This window comes from Sorex araneus, chromosome 2, assembly GCF_027595985.1.
Source record: "Sorex araneus isolate mSorAra2 chromosome 2, mSorAra2.pri, whole genome shotgun sequence".
Lineage (NCBI taxonomy): Eukaryota > Metazoa > Chordata > Mammalia > Eulipotyphla > Soricidae > Sorex > Sorex araneus.
In genome coordinates, this window is record NC_073303.1 from 172,112,362 (window position 1) to 172,126,162 (window position 13,801).

The following is a 13,801-nucleotide window of genomic DNA, read 5'->3' on the forward strand; positions in this document are numbered from 1 at the left end:
AGAGAACTGCCCTGAGTGCCCGAGAACAACAGAACTATGACACACATATCATCTCCCCCTCACGCGCACTCGCCCTTCTGATTTTTTACAGCAGTGCAAGAAAAATGAAAACATATATGATCATATCGACAAGAAAAAACATTTAACAATATCCAACATCATTCAAGACATTAAAATCTCAATAAAAAAAACTTACTTCCACCATATTGATCTAAGTAAGAAGACTCTCTGCAGTGAAATATCTGGAATCTTCTTGGAATGAGGGCAGGTCAGGTTTCCAGTGTTCCAAACAACCCAGCACTCCACTCAGACTCATGGATAAAGCAACTATGGTACCTCAACCCAGTGGAATACTACACAGTTGTTAGGGGGAAAAAAAATAGGTCATCCTATTTGTCTGTAAATGGATAGATTTGGAGTATACCACGTGGAATGAAATGAGTCAGGAGTAGAAGGACAGATATAGGACAGCTGCATAAATTTGTGAAATATAAGAATAGTATGAAACTAATATCCAAGGTCAGGGAAAATGGTTTAGGAGAACTGTTCAGTGGTTTTTGTAATGGTGTGGGAGATGGGGTAGTTAAGATAGAGGAAGGTCGATTATCAATACTAATTGGAAATGATCATCCTGGACAAGAACTAAGGGTGGAAAACAGATAAAGGGGTATACGTGATAATAATTCAGCTTCTGTATCACAAATGGTAATGTCTAAATAAGGGAGAGAAAGAGAAAGAGAATGAGAGAAGAGAGGTACTTGTCATAGAGGCAGGATGGGGCTGGGGGTGGTTTGAAAGGCTGGGAGAGAAACTGGGGCCACTTGTACAAGATTACACTGGTAGAGGGATGGGTGTTGGAATATTGTATGACTGAAATGCAATCATGAAAACTTTGTTATGCTCTGTCTCATGGCGATTCAATTAAAACATATATAATTCATTCAAAAAAAGGACAAGACACAAGGAAAGAATGTGCACTCAACTTACTATTGAAATATTTTCTGTAATAATTATGCCGTAAAGTAGAACACTGAATTGTTCTTAGCTAAGAATTTGCAGTATTATCAAGGCAATATTGACTCCTCTGAGATTTTACGTGAAAAAATCTGAAAAAAGTTAATGTAGTTAATAGGCTCTTAATTCACTAATAGATCATATAAATATGTTCTTCAGTGTGTTAATAGAAAAGAGAAAGTTTATTAATAACATGACAAACTTGACTGCAGTGGAGCTAATATTAAATAAAATATCCAATTAGTTGATTTCATTAGCTTGCTAAATAAAATTCTCCTGTGAGCTGTAAAAAAATGTTGCAAAAAATGGAAACTTTTAATGATGTATTATATGCTTTTGTAAGTTTTAAATTTTTGTGGTGGAAGAGATAGAGTTTAATCTGATTTGTGCGTTTGGTCAGATAACTTTATTGATCTTGCACATGCTATCATTTCACTTGGCAGATGAAATTGAAAATGAATGTTCAAAATGATACATTTTATTTCCAGTTCAAGTAATCATTAAAGGTAGAAGTCAAAATGCTAGAGGCTACTATATTGAAAGGAAATTTTATTTTACTACATTCTGTTTGGTGTTTAAATCAAGCAAAACAAAATATTTTATTTATACATTCATACCGTAAAACAATGGCTTAATTTCCTATTGGTAAAGCATGAAGTTTATCACGTTTTGTCCATCTTAGTAAAATATTTAAAAGAATGCTCACTTTGTAAATTCAATTCAGACCATCAGGTAGCAAACAACTCCATAGGTCATTGCAAATACTGTCCGAAATTTCAGTATCACTTTACTAAGATTTTCCGACCTGGTTGTTACTATAATAAACATTGGATTAAAAATAGGAGCTTATCATTGTCTTTTAGAAACTTAAAGGTAACTGAATAATAAAAGCTTTGTTAAATTTAAGATTAAATTACAGTTTCATGATTATAATTACAACTTCTCTAAGACTGTTCACTAGGCTTTATCTTTCTTACCAGTTTCTTTGGTACATAACAGAAAGGCACACAGTTTATCATTTTAAACATATATTTTTATGCCAATCATGTTTATATCCTGATGGTAAATACAAAAAAATATTCAGGATGTGTTTGAATAACACTAATTGTGAACAGAACTTAAAATTTCCATTTTAAAGAACAAACTATTTGGTAAAGATGGAATGTGCAACTACATATTATTTTAATATGTTCATTATTTATTTCTACTACAACTTAATGAAAATTTATGGTAGTGTTAGCATTAAAATTTGTATATTTAAATCATCATAAAACATGAATATATATCTAAATACATAAATTAATAATACATATATCTAGTAAAATTTCTTAAGGAAAGACATTGTCTCCCCCCTCACTATCTGGTAAGCAATTTTGCAAATCAGTGTATTATACTAATAAAATATCTATTTGTCTTTTTCTGGAGTGCTTCTGATCATACACTCTTAAACAAGTCTAAGTATAATGGCTTTCATTGAATTTTGTAATTTCTAAGTGAGTTATAAAAATGAAAGGTGATTTTTTTTCTTTTTGGGTCACACCCGGCGCTGCACAGGGCTTATTCCTGGTTCTGCACTCAGGAATTACTCCTGGCGGTGCTCAGGGGACCATATGGGATGCTGGGAATCGAACCCGGGTTGGCCGCGTGCAAGGCAAACACTGAACCCGCTGTGCTATTGCTCCAGCCCCTGAAAGGTGATTTTTAGGAACTCTGGACTTAATAGTTGCTATGAGAAGTAAGAATGGTTATCGGTTTCATCCCCCATATTTGACTTCAAAATAGAATTTATGTATAGGAAAATGGGGGAGGTTTAAAATTGTTTTCTACATGAAATTTTATAATTAACAGTCTTGTAAATTAGATAAAATAAGTATTAGATAAAAAAGTATTAACTAAATAAAACAAAAATAGAATGGTTTTCTATGATAATAATGTGTCTAAGGATGTGCCAAATTTTGTAAAAATTGTTAAAGTTAAAAATCAGAAGCATTTAAATGCTGCCTAGACAACTTTTAATTACTAAATGAATATTAACTTATTGTCTTTATTATCTCTTGACACCTAGAAAACCTCTCTAAATATCAATAAAATACCAAGAAAAGTAGGTATGTAACAGTAACAACAACGGGCCTCATTTGCCTGACACCAAAATAGCCAGCAGCATTTAGAAGGATGAGCAAGAAAAGGCTGATAAAAATTCAGGGACGAACTAGACTGCCCAAACGAAGAAAGACTAAAATGACTCTTTGTACTTTCCACGCACATACACTGGCATCGAAGCATCCATCGAGGACCTGATGGTGCAAGCGCAGAAGATCAAGTACTACATCATTGGTCTGACTGAAACCAGAAGGCATCAATCACATCACGCCATTTTCAACACTGGAGAAGAACTGTTCCTGGCAAAAACGCTAATTAGTATTTGTAACACTATCATTAAAACATATGGAAATAATTATTTTGAAAACATAAATATAAATAAGTCATATTTATGTATAAGAATTCTGGACCAACCATCCAAACATCTAACCCCATCAAAAAATGGGGCGAAGAAATGAACAGAAACTTTACCAAGGAAGAGATACGAATGGCCAAAAGGCACATGAAAAAGTACTCTACATCACTAATCATCAGAGAGATGCAGATCAAAACAACCTTGAGATACCACCTCACACCACAGAGGCCAGCACACATCCAAAAGAACAAAAGCAACCGCTGTTGGAGAGGATGTGGGGAGAAAGGGACCCTTCTACACTGCTGGTGGGAATGTCGACTAGTTCAGCCCTTTTGGAAAACAATATGGACGATTCTCAAAAAACTAGAGGTTGAGCTCCCATTTGACCCAGCAATACCACTGCTGGGAATATATCCCACAAAAGCCAAAAAGTATAGTCGAAATGACATCTGCACTTATATGTTCATCGCAGCACTGTTTACAATAGCAAGAATCTGGAAAAAACCCGAGTGCCCTAGAACAGATGACTGGTTGAAGAAACTCTGGTACATCTATACAATGGAATACTATGCAGCTGTTAGAAAGAATGAGGTCATGACGTTTGCATATAAGTGGATCAGCATGGAAAGTATTATGCTAAGTGAAATGAGTCAGAAAGAGAGAGACAGACATAGGAAGATTGCACTCATCTGTGGACTATAGAATAACAGACTATAAGACTAACACCCAAGAATAGTAGAAATAAGTACCAGGAGGTTGTCTCCATGGCTTGGAGGCTGGTCTCTCATTCTGGGCAACTCAGAGAAGGGAACACCAAGTAAAATGTGATTGGAGGTCATGTGGGGGAAAGATGATGTGGGCCCAATATAGACTAGAGACTGAACACAATGACCACTCAACACCTTTATTGCAAACCACAACACCTAATCAGAAAGAGAGAACAAAAGGGAATACCCTGCTATAGTGGCAGTGTGGGGTGGGGGGAGACAGGACTGGGGAGGGGGGGAGGGATGTTGGGTTTACTGGTGGTGGAGAATGGGCACTGGTGAAGGGATGGGTTATCGAACTTTGTAAGGGAGAAACATGAGCACAAAAATGTATAAATCTGTAACTGTACCCTCATGTTGACTCACTAATTAAAAATAAACTATTAAATTAAAAAAAAAAGAATTCTGAGGGGCTAGAGCAAAAGTAAAGTGCTTAGGCCATTTGCCTTGCACATGGCCAAACTGGGTTCAATTCCCAGCATCCCATATGGCCCCCTGAGCAACGGCAGGAGAGTGATTTCTGTGCACAAAGCCAGGAGTAACCCCTGAGGATCGCCAGGTGTGACCCCCCCCCAAAAAAAAAGAATTCTGGAGTCCTCAATAGATATCTAAGTACTAAACTTAAGAATCACATAAAGATTCTCATATGGTTAAGAACATATTAATTAATTGGAAAAGAAATCTGATATATGCTTTACATGTAAGTTGATTATAGGCTAATAAAATTATATCTTGGTTCAGAAAGATATAATTAATATTAATATAATTAATATTCTGCTCTGAATATTAATGTTGCAATTATATTAATTGAATGAAATATTGAAATACAGAACCACATTATATCACAAAAATTTATTTTAAGTAAATACTATTTAATTTAGACGTAAATTAAGAGAAATGAATACTAAACCAATGGATAAGAACATATATAGATTTTCTACGCCTAATTAATATGAGAATAACATAGGCTTATATACAAATATGTATTTTAGATAGTGGTAAATATAACAGATATTGACAAAAAATATAAAAAATACTTAATGGTCCATATATTGGTACACTTAAAATAATAATAATAATTATAATATATAGGCATTAAAATAATATTCCAAATGTATAAAACATGGAATTGTAGTTACAAAATAAATAATAGAGAGTGAGGTAAGGAAGAAAGGAAATAAGCCCACACATATATATATAAATATATATATACATATATACACACATATATATGTCTGTGTGTGTATATATATATATAAATATATATATATATCCTCCTGGATTTAACTCCTAGCACCACATTTCCCCACCATAGTCCTGCTTGGTGTTGCTCTAGAAGTCCCAGAGTACCACTGTTATCGTCCTGGTGCCCGAGAACCCCAGGACAGAGCAGCACTGTACAGCTGGGTAGTTGCACCAGCTGGATTGCCTTGGGTGAAAGGAATCATCATGAGTTGACCTGACTTGGGAGGCTCCCCAAAATAAATAAAAGATGAGACCAAAAATAGAATGAATAGAATATCTGATATAAATTTATCTTTCATAGACTATTAAACTGTATCTAAAAGATATCAGTAGATATGTACATTTTAAATGACATTAAAATACTTGAAATTATGTTGTATAAAATATGAATCTAACAATATCTTTTTTAAAATTTTTTAAATTTTATTGAATCACTGTAAGATAGTTACAAGCTTTCATGTTTGGGTTATAATTTCACAATGATCAAACACCCATCCCTCCACCAGTGCACATTCCTCACCACCAATATCCCAGATATGCCCCGCCTAATCGACCCTCCCCCTGCCTCTATGACAGACAATATTCCCCATACTCTCTCTCCACTTTGGGGCATTATAGCTTGCAACACAGACACTGAGAGGTCATCATGTTTGGTCCATTATCTACTTTCGGCATGCATCTCCCATCCCAAATGGTTCATCCAGCCAGCATTTTCTTAGTGATCCCTTCTCTATTCCATCTGCCTTCTCCCCTCCACTCATGAAGCAGTCTTCCAGCTATGGGGCAATCCCCCTGGCCCTTATATCTACTGTCCTTGGATGTCAGCCTCATGTGATGTTATTTTATACTCCACAAATGAGTGCAGTCCCTCTATCTCTCTCCCTCTCTTTCTGACTCATTTTACTTAACTTGATGCTCTCCATGTTTATCCATTTGTAAGCAAATTTCATGATTTCATCTCCTAACAGCTGCCTAATATTCCACTGTGTATATGTACCAAAGTTTCTTTAACCAGTCATCTGTTTTAGGGCACTCAAGTTGTTTCCAGATTTTGGCTATTGTGAACAGTGCCACAATGAATAAATAGGTACAGGTGTCATTTCTACTGTGCTCTTTTGCATCCTCGGGATATATTCCCAGAAGTGGTATTGCAGGGTCATATGGAAGCTCAATTTCTAGTTTTTGAAGGCCTGTCCATTTGTTTTCCAGAAAGGCTGGACCAGTCGGCATTCCCACCAACAGTGAAGGATCGTCCCTTTTCCCCCAAATCCACACCAGCACTGGTTGCTAACAATTTCATAGTGCTGGAGCAATAGTACAGCGGGTAGGTGTTTGCCTTGCATGAAGCAGACCCGGGTTCCATTTCTCCATCCCTCTCAGAGAGCCTGACAAGCTACCGAGAGTATCCTGCCTGCATGGCAAAGTCTGACAAGCTACCCATGGCATATTCAATATTCCAAAAACAGTAACAAGTCTAACAATGGAGACGTTATTGGTGCCCACTTGAGCAAATCAATTAGCAATTGGATGACAGTGACTGTAATACAGCAAACAATTTCATAGCATAGATATTTTTAGTTCCATATCTTTTATTTGATAATTTTTGAAATAAATATAAAATAATTGGAAAGGTCCTACGCTATACAGTATTTTTGTGAGAAAAAAGTTAGTGTTTTCATTCGGGCATCCAGCGCAGCACCCGAGAGCAATGCATTGGGACACCAAACTGGGCTACAACTCGGTGCTGCTGGGGGTGGATTTTTTTTTTTCCTCCCCACCCTGTCTTCCTGCATGGAAAGCGGCGGGCTGGCGGCACCATGTGGCAGGCGCCATCTTCTGATTCCAGACCCACAGGTATTCGGATTTTACTTTGGGGGCTCCCAGGAACTCATGGGAAGGGGGTGTAACCGGCACGCCCTCGGCCCAGATAAACCCGGAGCCGCTGAGCGCGAATCGGACCCTCTGCGCCTAAAGACTTTGAATTCAGAGACTTCTTACAGCAATGCACTGGGACTGTGAGCTGGGCTATGTAATTTCTGGCAGAATTTTCCCTGGACTTTATACAGAAATCCAAAAGCAGCGTCCGCGCGACTTAACATTTATAATTGTCAGCAATGTGAATTGGTTCCATTTGAACAGGTCTGACTTGGGGGGGAAACTCCAAATAATAACAGTAAGTTTTTGTTGAAAATATTGAAGGTTTTTAATGTAGCAGCCACCTCTGGACTGTGAACTAAGCAAAAGCCCCACGCTGGCCGACGTGGCGTGGCGTACACCATACTATGAGGCGCAGGAAGGGGGATGAGGGGAAAAAAAAAAAAGGGGAAAAGGAAAAAGAGAAAAAAAAAAGAGAGAGAGAGAGAGAGTTATGTCAACTATAGTGAGTTTTGTGTTGAATTATGGAATGTAATCAAGGTAAAGAAAAAATGAAGTGAAATTCATTAGTTATACAGTAGGGGGTAGGGGGTGGGGGCGGGGGGTATACTGGGGTTTCTGGTGGTGGAATATGGGCACTGGTGAAGGGATGGGTGTTTGAATATTGTATAACTGACATATAAACCTGAGAACTTTGTAACTTTCCACATGGTGATTTAATAAAAATTAAAAAAAAAAGTTAGTGTTTTATGGTTATTAAAGAATTGTGGTCAATCTATCATTTGAAAATTTGTGACTGTGAAAATGAAAGTTGAATCCATATATGTTTGAACTAGCAAAAGTCAATTAAAGTAATAATATAGTTAAATGACAATTATTAAATTATTTAAGTTTATTTTAAATTATTAAAAGTAGAACAGTTATCCAAGTAGTAGATAGCACAGCGGTAGGGCATTCGCCTTTCACTCAGCTGACCCATGTTCGATTCCTCCACCCCTCTCGGAGAGCCCAGCAAGCTACTGAGAGTATCGTGCCTGCAAGGCAGAGACTGGCAAGCTACCCGTGATGTATTGGATATGCCAAACACGGTAACAATAAGTCTCACAATGAGAGATGTTACTGGTGCCCACTTGAACCAATCGATGAGCAACGGGATGACAGTGACAGTGACAGAAAAGTAGAACATTTAAAGTTTTATAAAAATGTCAACAGAGCAACCAATAACTTATTTTTAACAATTTACTATAAAATGTGAATTACCAATTTTAACAGAAAGCACAGATATGATTATAGACAATTAAGTCATTAAGTGAACAATGAGGTGCTAATAACAAGAGTATTTTATAGATAATTTTTTCAAAATGGACATATTACTTTTAAACTGTTATGACAGAATAGAAAAATTGAGAACCTATGTTTTTTAGTGCATTAATTGCTACAAGTTATCTATTAATTTGAAACCGCAAAGCTCAAATGCAATTTATCTTATAGTAGATAACAAGTTTAATGAACAACTAGCAATAATTTTACATAATAGATTATAAAATAGCAAAGAAATCAAGAAATATTTTCAAAATGTGTTTGATACCTTGCAGTAAATATTTTTATCAATTTATAAAAGCTATTGTATATTATTGAAGATCATTCCACTAACAAAACCCAATTTCAAATTCAGGATGATCCCCTGTGCGAATGCCCTGCCACAGAGTTGGGGTGGGGTAGGGGGATGGGGTGGGAGGGTGAGAAGGATACTGGGAACATTGGTGGAGGAGAATAGGCACTGGTGGAGGGATGTAAACAAAATGTAAACACTAAAGTTCATAAGTTTGTAACTGTACCTCATGGTGATTCACTAATAAAAAAAATTTAAAAAAGGATAATCCCCTGTGCAAATTTGAATGTGTCAGCAAAAAAAAATGTACCCGGGAGAGAATAAAATAAAATAGTTTGGGGTGTCCTAGACATAGAGGGCAACACAACAAAAATATAGCAAGAAGTTGCCACAATAAGACACTTTAAGGGTACCTGCTAATTGGCTATGTGAAATACTCCAGGCTCTTTTCTTAGTTAACCTATTGAATGCTGATGTGCTTGCCAACTGTTCCGCATCTATATGTCTTTGTGAACTTAAACAATAGCTTGCGTGTTGGGAGGCAGGATGGTGAAGTGGTATTTTGTTGAATAAATAGCCAGCCTATCAGGTCACTGGGTGACCATAAAGCTTTGACAGTCCTTGCATGTTTACCTGTTTCTTATGTGTTTATCTCACTGTCTGCTAAAGTCATGCCCCATTCCGACTACTTTATCCCCATTTGATCGTTGAAAGTGCCAATCCTGGGCCACAGTAACAATAGTATAATGTGTAGGATATTTGCCTTGCACAGTCACCTCAGTTTAATCTCTGGCATCTGTAAGGTGCCAGGAATGAATACTGAGTTCAAAATTGGGAACATACTCTGAACACAGCCCGGTGTGACCCAAAAAACAAAACTAACAAACAGAAAGTGCCAAAGGATTGGCTTTAGGCAGTTTAAAATAATTAATGCTTACCATTCTTAAACATAAATTTATTATAAAATATTTGTTCCATATATGGTGACCATATATCAAGGCAAATAAGCTTTTGCCAGCTATTGTTATTAATCAAAAATATATACCATAAGGTTCAGAAGATCATATAGAAGTTCTGAACTTTGTTCAATACCTGGCACCACATGGTTCCCTGAGCATCACACTGAAGGCAAACCAAGAGGTCCTCAGGAGACCACTGACTGAATGGCCAGCCAATCACAATGGGGACTCTGGTTCTCCTAAGCTCCACCTGCAATATTCCTAGCCTCCAAAATTAAATCAGTGAGAGTTCATGGATGCAGCTCAGTGGAATATCTCTTGTTTTACATGAGTGAGGCCCTGAGTTTAAACTGGATGCAGCAAAAAAAAAAAAAAAAGGAAGTCAATTAGTGAAGAAAACAATTATCAGGTTGAGGATAAAAGCATTTGATAATTACAAGATAGGCACACAGAGCACTAAATTTAATTTCAAACTATAAGTGATAAATATTTTCTAGTAAATTGTACAATGGAACACTTTCAAGCATAAAAACTATGTTCAAATACTTAAAACTGATATAATATTAGAGTTTTCCCAAACATTTAAAACTTTTCAAGAATCTAAGCAGAGGTCTTCACAATTGCAGAGACAGAAAGAAAAGAAACAGTTACTGAAGACTTAAAAATTTAGATTGGTGCCTCTAAAAATAGGCAAGTAAAAAGAATAAATGATTTTGTCTTTGAGTTAAAATTTAAAAATCATGAGAAATTAAAATGAATAATTTGATTTATGTTATCATGGAAAACAGGAAAATAGGGATGAATTCAATAACATTTTAAGGACTGCAAATTATTGCTAAGAAAGAAGAGGGTATGATAGATGGAACATGTAATGTTTTCAAAAATTAGTTGAAATAATATATTAAAGTTATATATTTTGTTTTAAAGATTCACTTTAATTCTACTTAGAACCTCCTCAGGAACTTTCCAGGAAATTGTCAAGATGACAGATAATAATCTGTGAAAAATATAAAATATTCATTTGTTTCTTTTTACTGTTTCGTACTTATGTAACATTGATTTATAACATTATGTAGATGTTAGATATATAGCATTATGTTTCAAAATCATTATATATATTGCATTGTGAACACCATCAAGTCAGATTTCCAATCACTACAAAACAATTGCGATATTTTAACTTACCTTTCTCCACTAGTTACCACAATTTTTATAGTCATCTCAATTTGTTTTTATTTTGTCTTCTTAGTCTGATTTGTTTCAGCATTACATTATGAACAAAGAAATACATATGTCTTTCCACTGCTACTTCATTTATTGTGATTCTCTCCATGTCTCTCTGTATTGGCATGAGTAGAAATATTCACTTGTTTTCATTATCTGGTGACTTCATACCAAAATGCAAATACCAAATCTTTTCATCCTTTGTTAGACACTATGTTTAATTTTAAAAACAAAGGTTTCTATATATACTATTTGACTACTGAACTTACTGTTAAGCCTCAAAAATCAATACTATGGTAGCCTCATGAGAACCCACTACTCTTAAAATGGTAAAACAAAATAAAAAAAAAAAAAAAGTTCAGGCACATGAGTATTTAACATTTTTAAAGGAAGGACACTAAAAATATTTAATTGTGGGACAAAAGGCTTTACAGTAATAATGCAATAATTATTGGATATTTATAATTTAAAACATTATAGATCTTGGGGCTAGAAAGAGTACAGTGCATAGGGTCCTTGTGTTACACATGGCCAAATTCCCATTACTGCACATAAGATTCCCTGGGCCCTGAAGAAGTGATCCTTGAGTATGGAGGCAGAAAAAAGCTTGGAGAACTACTGGGTGTAGTCCACAAAACAAACAAACCTACAGACACCCAAAGTTCCAAATCTTACCTGATTTCACATTCAAAATTGAAATGTATGAAAGGGAAAAGTTTAGATGGCTGAATATAAAAATAAGAAAAAAATAAACTGTGGGGAAATACATAAAATGATACATTTGTGACTTTGATTGATCAAATGTTTAATAGAATGAAATAGAAAAAGGCTAAATATAAAAGATTTATTAATATAGTTGCTCATTGATTTGCTCGAGCGGGCACCAGTAACGTCTCCATTGTGAGAATTGTTGTTACTGCTTTTGGCATTTCATCTATGCCACAGGCAGCTTGCCAGGCTCTGCCATGCGGGCAAGATACTCTCGTTAGCTTGCCGAGCTCTTGGAGAGCGGCCGAGGAATGTAACCTTCCTCGGCTGCATGCTAGGCAAATGCCCTACCCACTCGCTATGCTATTGCTCCAGCCCATTAATATAGTAAACCCATTAATATAGTAATATAGTAAGATTAAATACAACTCTTAAAAGTCGATTAAAAATTAACAAAAAATTACAAACATTTATTTATTTAGTTAGTTTTGATTTTTGTACCGCACCAACATACTCATGGGTTACTCCTGGTTGGTTTACGGTACTCTATGCAGTTCTGGGGATCCAACTCAGATTCACTGTATGTATGGCAAGTACCACACCTGCTGTAATTTTCTTCCTGGCTCATACGAAGATATGTTTGAAAACATAATACTACAAAGCTTTTGCTTAGAATAAATATATTTTAAAATTCATTAATACTTTTTTTCTGTGAATAATATGGACCAAAATTTTGAAAAGACACTTCACACTTTAATTATAAAATTTTTATATATAAGTATCAAAGTATTGCTCAAAACATTAGCCACTTTGAAAAATGCAAATAAAGCTATGAGGCAAATTTCAAATTTGCATCAGAATTATTGGAATTAAAGAAAACGTTAACATTTGCTGAAAAGGTAAAGTAATAAGATTATTATTGGTTTTGATAAAAAATGTTTGTTGTACATAAATTGTGAATTTTAGATGCAAACGAAATAGAAACACATTTATAAAGAAACTGGAATATTAATCTTCCCACAACCTATGTGTAAAAATCAGAAACTGTTATCAATCAATTCAACAAAGGGACAATATTATGAGAAAGTAGTTATATAAAAAATAGAGCATCATTTCACACTGTAAAAAAATGGACTATTTATACTCAATAACAACTAATTATTATAAACATTCTGGGGCCAGTGAGATACTACAGTATGCAGGGCAGTTGTGTTTTTGTGACTGACCTGGATTTGATTCCTGGAACCCAAAGTGGTCCCTTGAGCACTGCCTAGAATGGTCCTTGAACACAGAGCTGGAGTAAAGTTTCAGGAGTAAGCCAAGAAAAATGAACTCTGACCTCTGTCTAATGCCAGGCACAAAAATCAGGTCAAAATGTATTAAAGACTTCAATATCAGACATGAATCTATATAGTTAAGAGAAGAAAATGTAGGCAGAACTCTCCATGACATTGAAGCTAAACGCATCTTTAAGAACAAAACAGCACTAACCATGCAAGTGGAAGCAAACATAAACAAATGGGACTACATCAAACTAAGAAGCTTCTGCACTTCAAAAGAAACAGTGACCAAAATACAGAAAGAACCCACAGAATGGGAAAGAATATTTACCCAATACCCATCTGATAAGGGATTAATATCCAGGATATACAAGACACTTGTCAAATTGTATAAAAAAAAAACCCCTCTAACCCCATCAAAAAATGGGGAGAAGAAATGAACAGTTTCCTCAAAAAAGAAATGCAAATGGCCCAAAGGCACATGAAAAAATGTTCCACATCACGAGTCATCAGGGAGATGTAAATCCAAACAACAATGAGATATCATCTCACAACACAGAGACTGGCACACATTCAAAAGAACAAAAGCAACCAGTGCTGGCATGAATGTGGGGAAAAAGCGACACTCCTTCACTGTTGGTGGGAATGCCGACTGGTCCAGC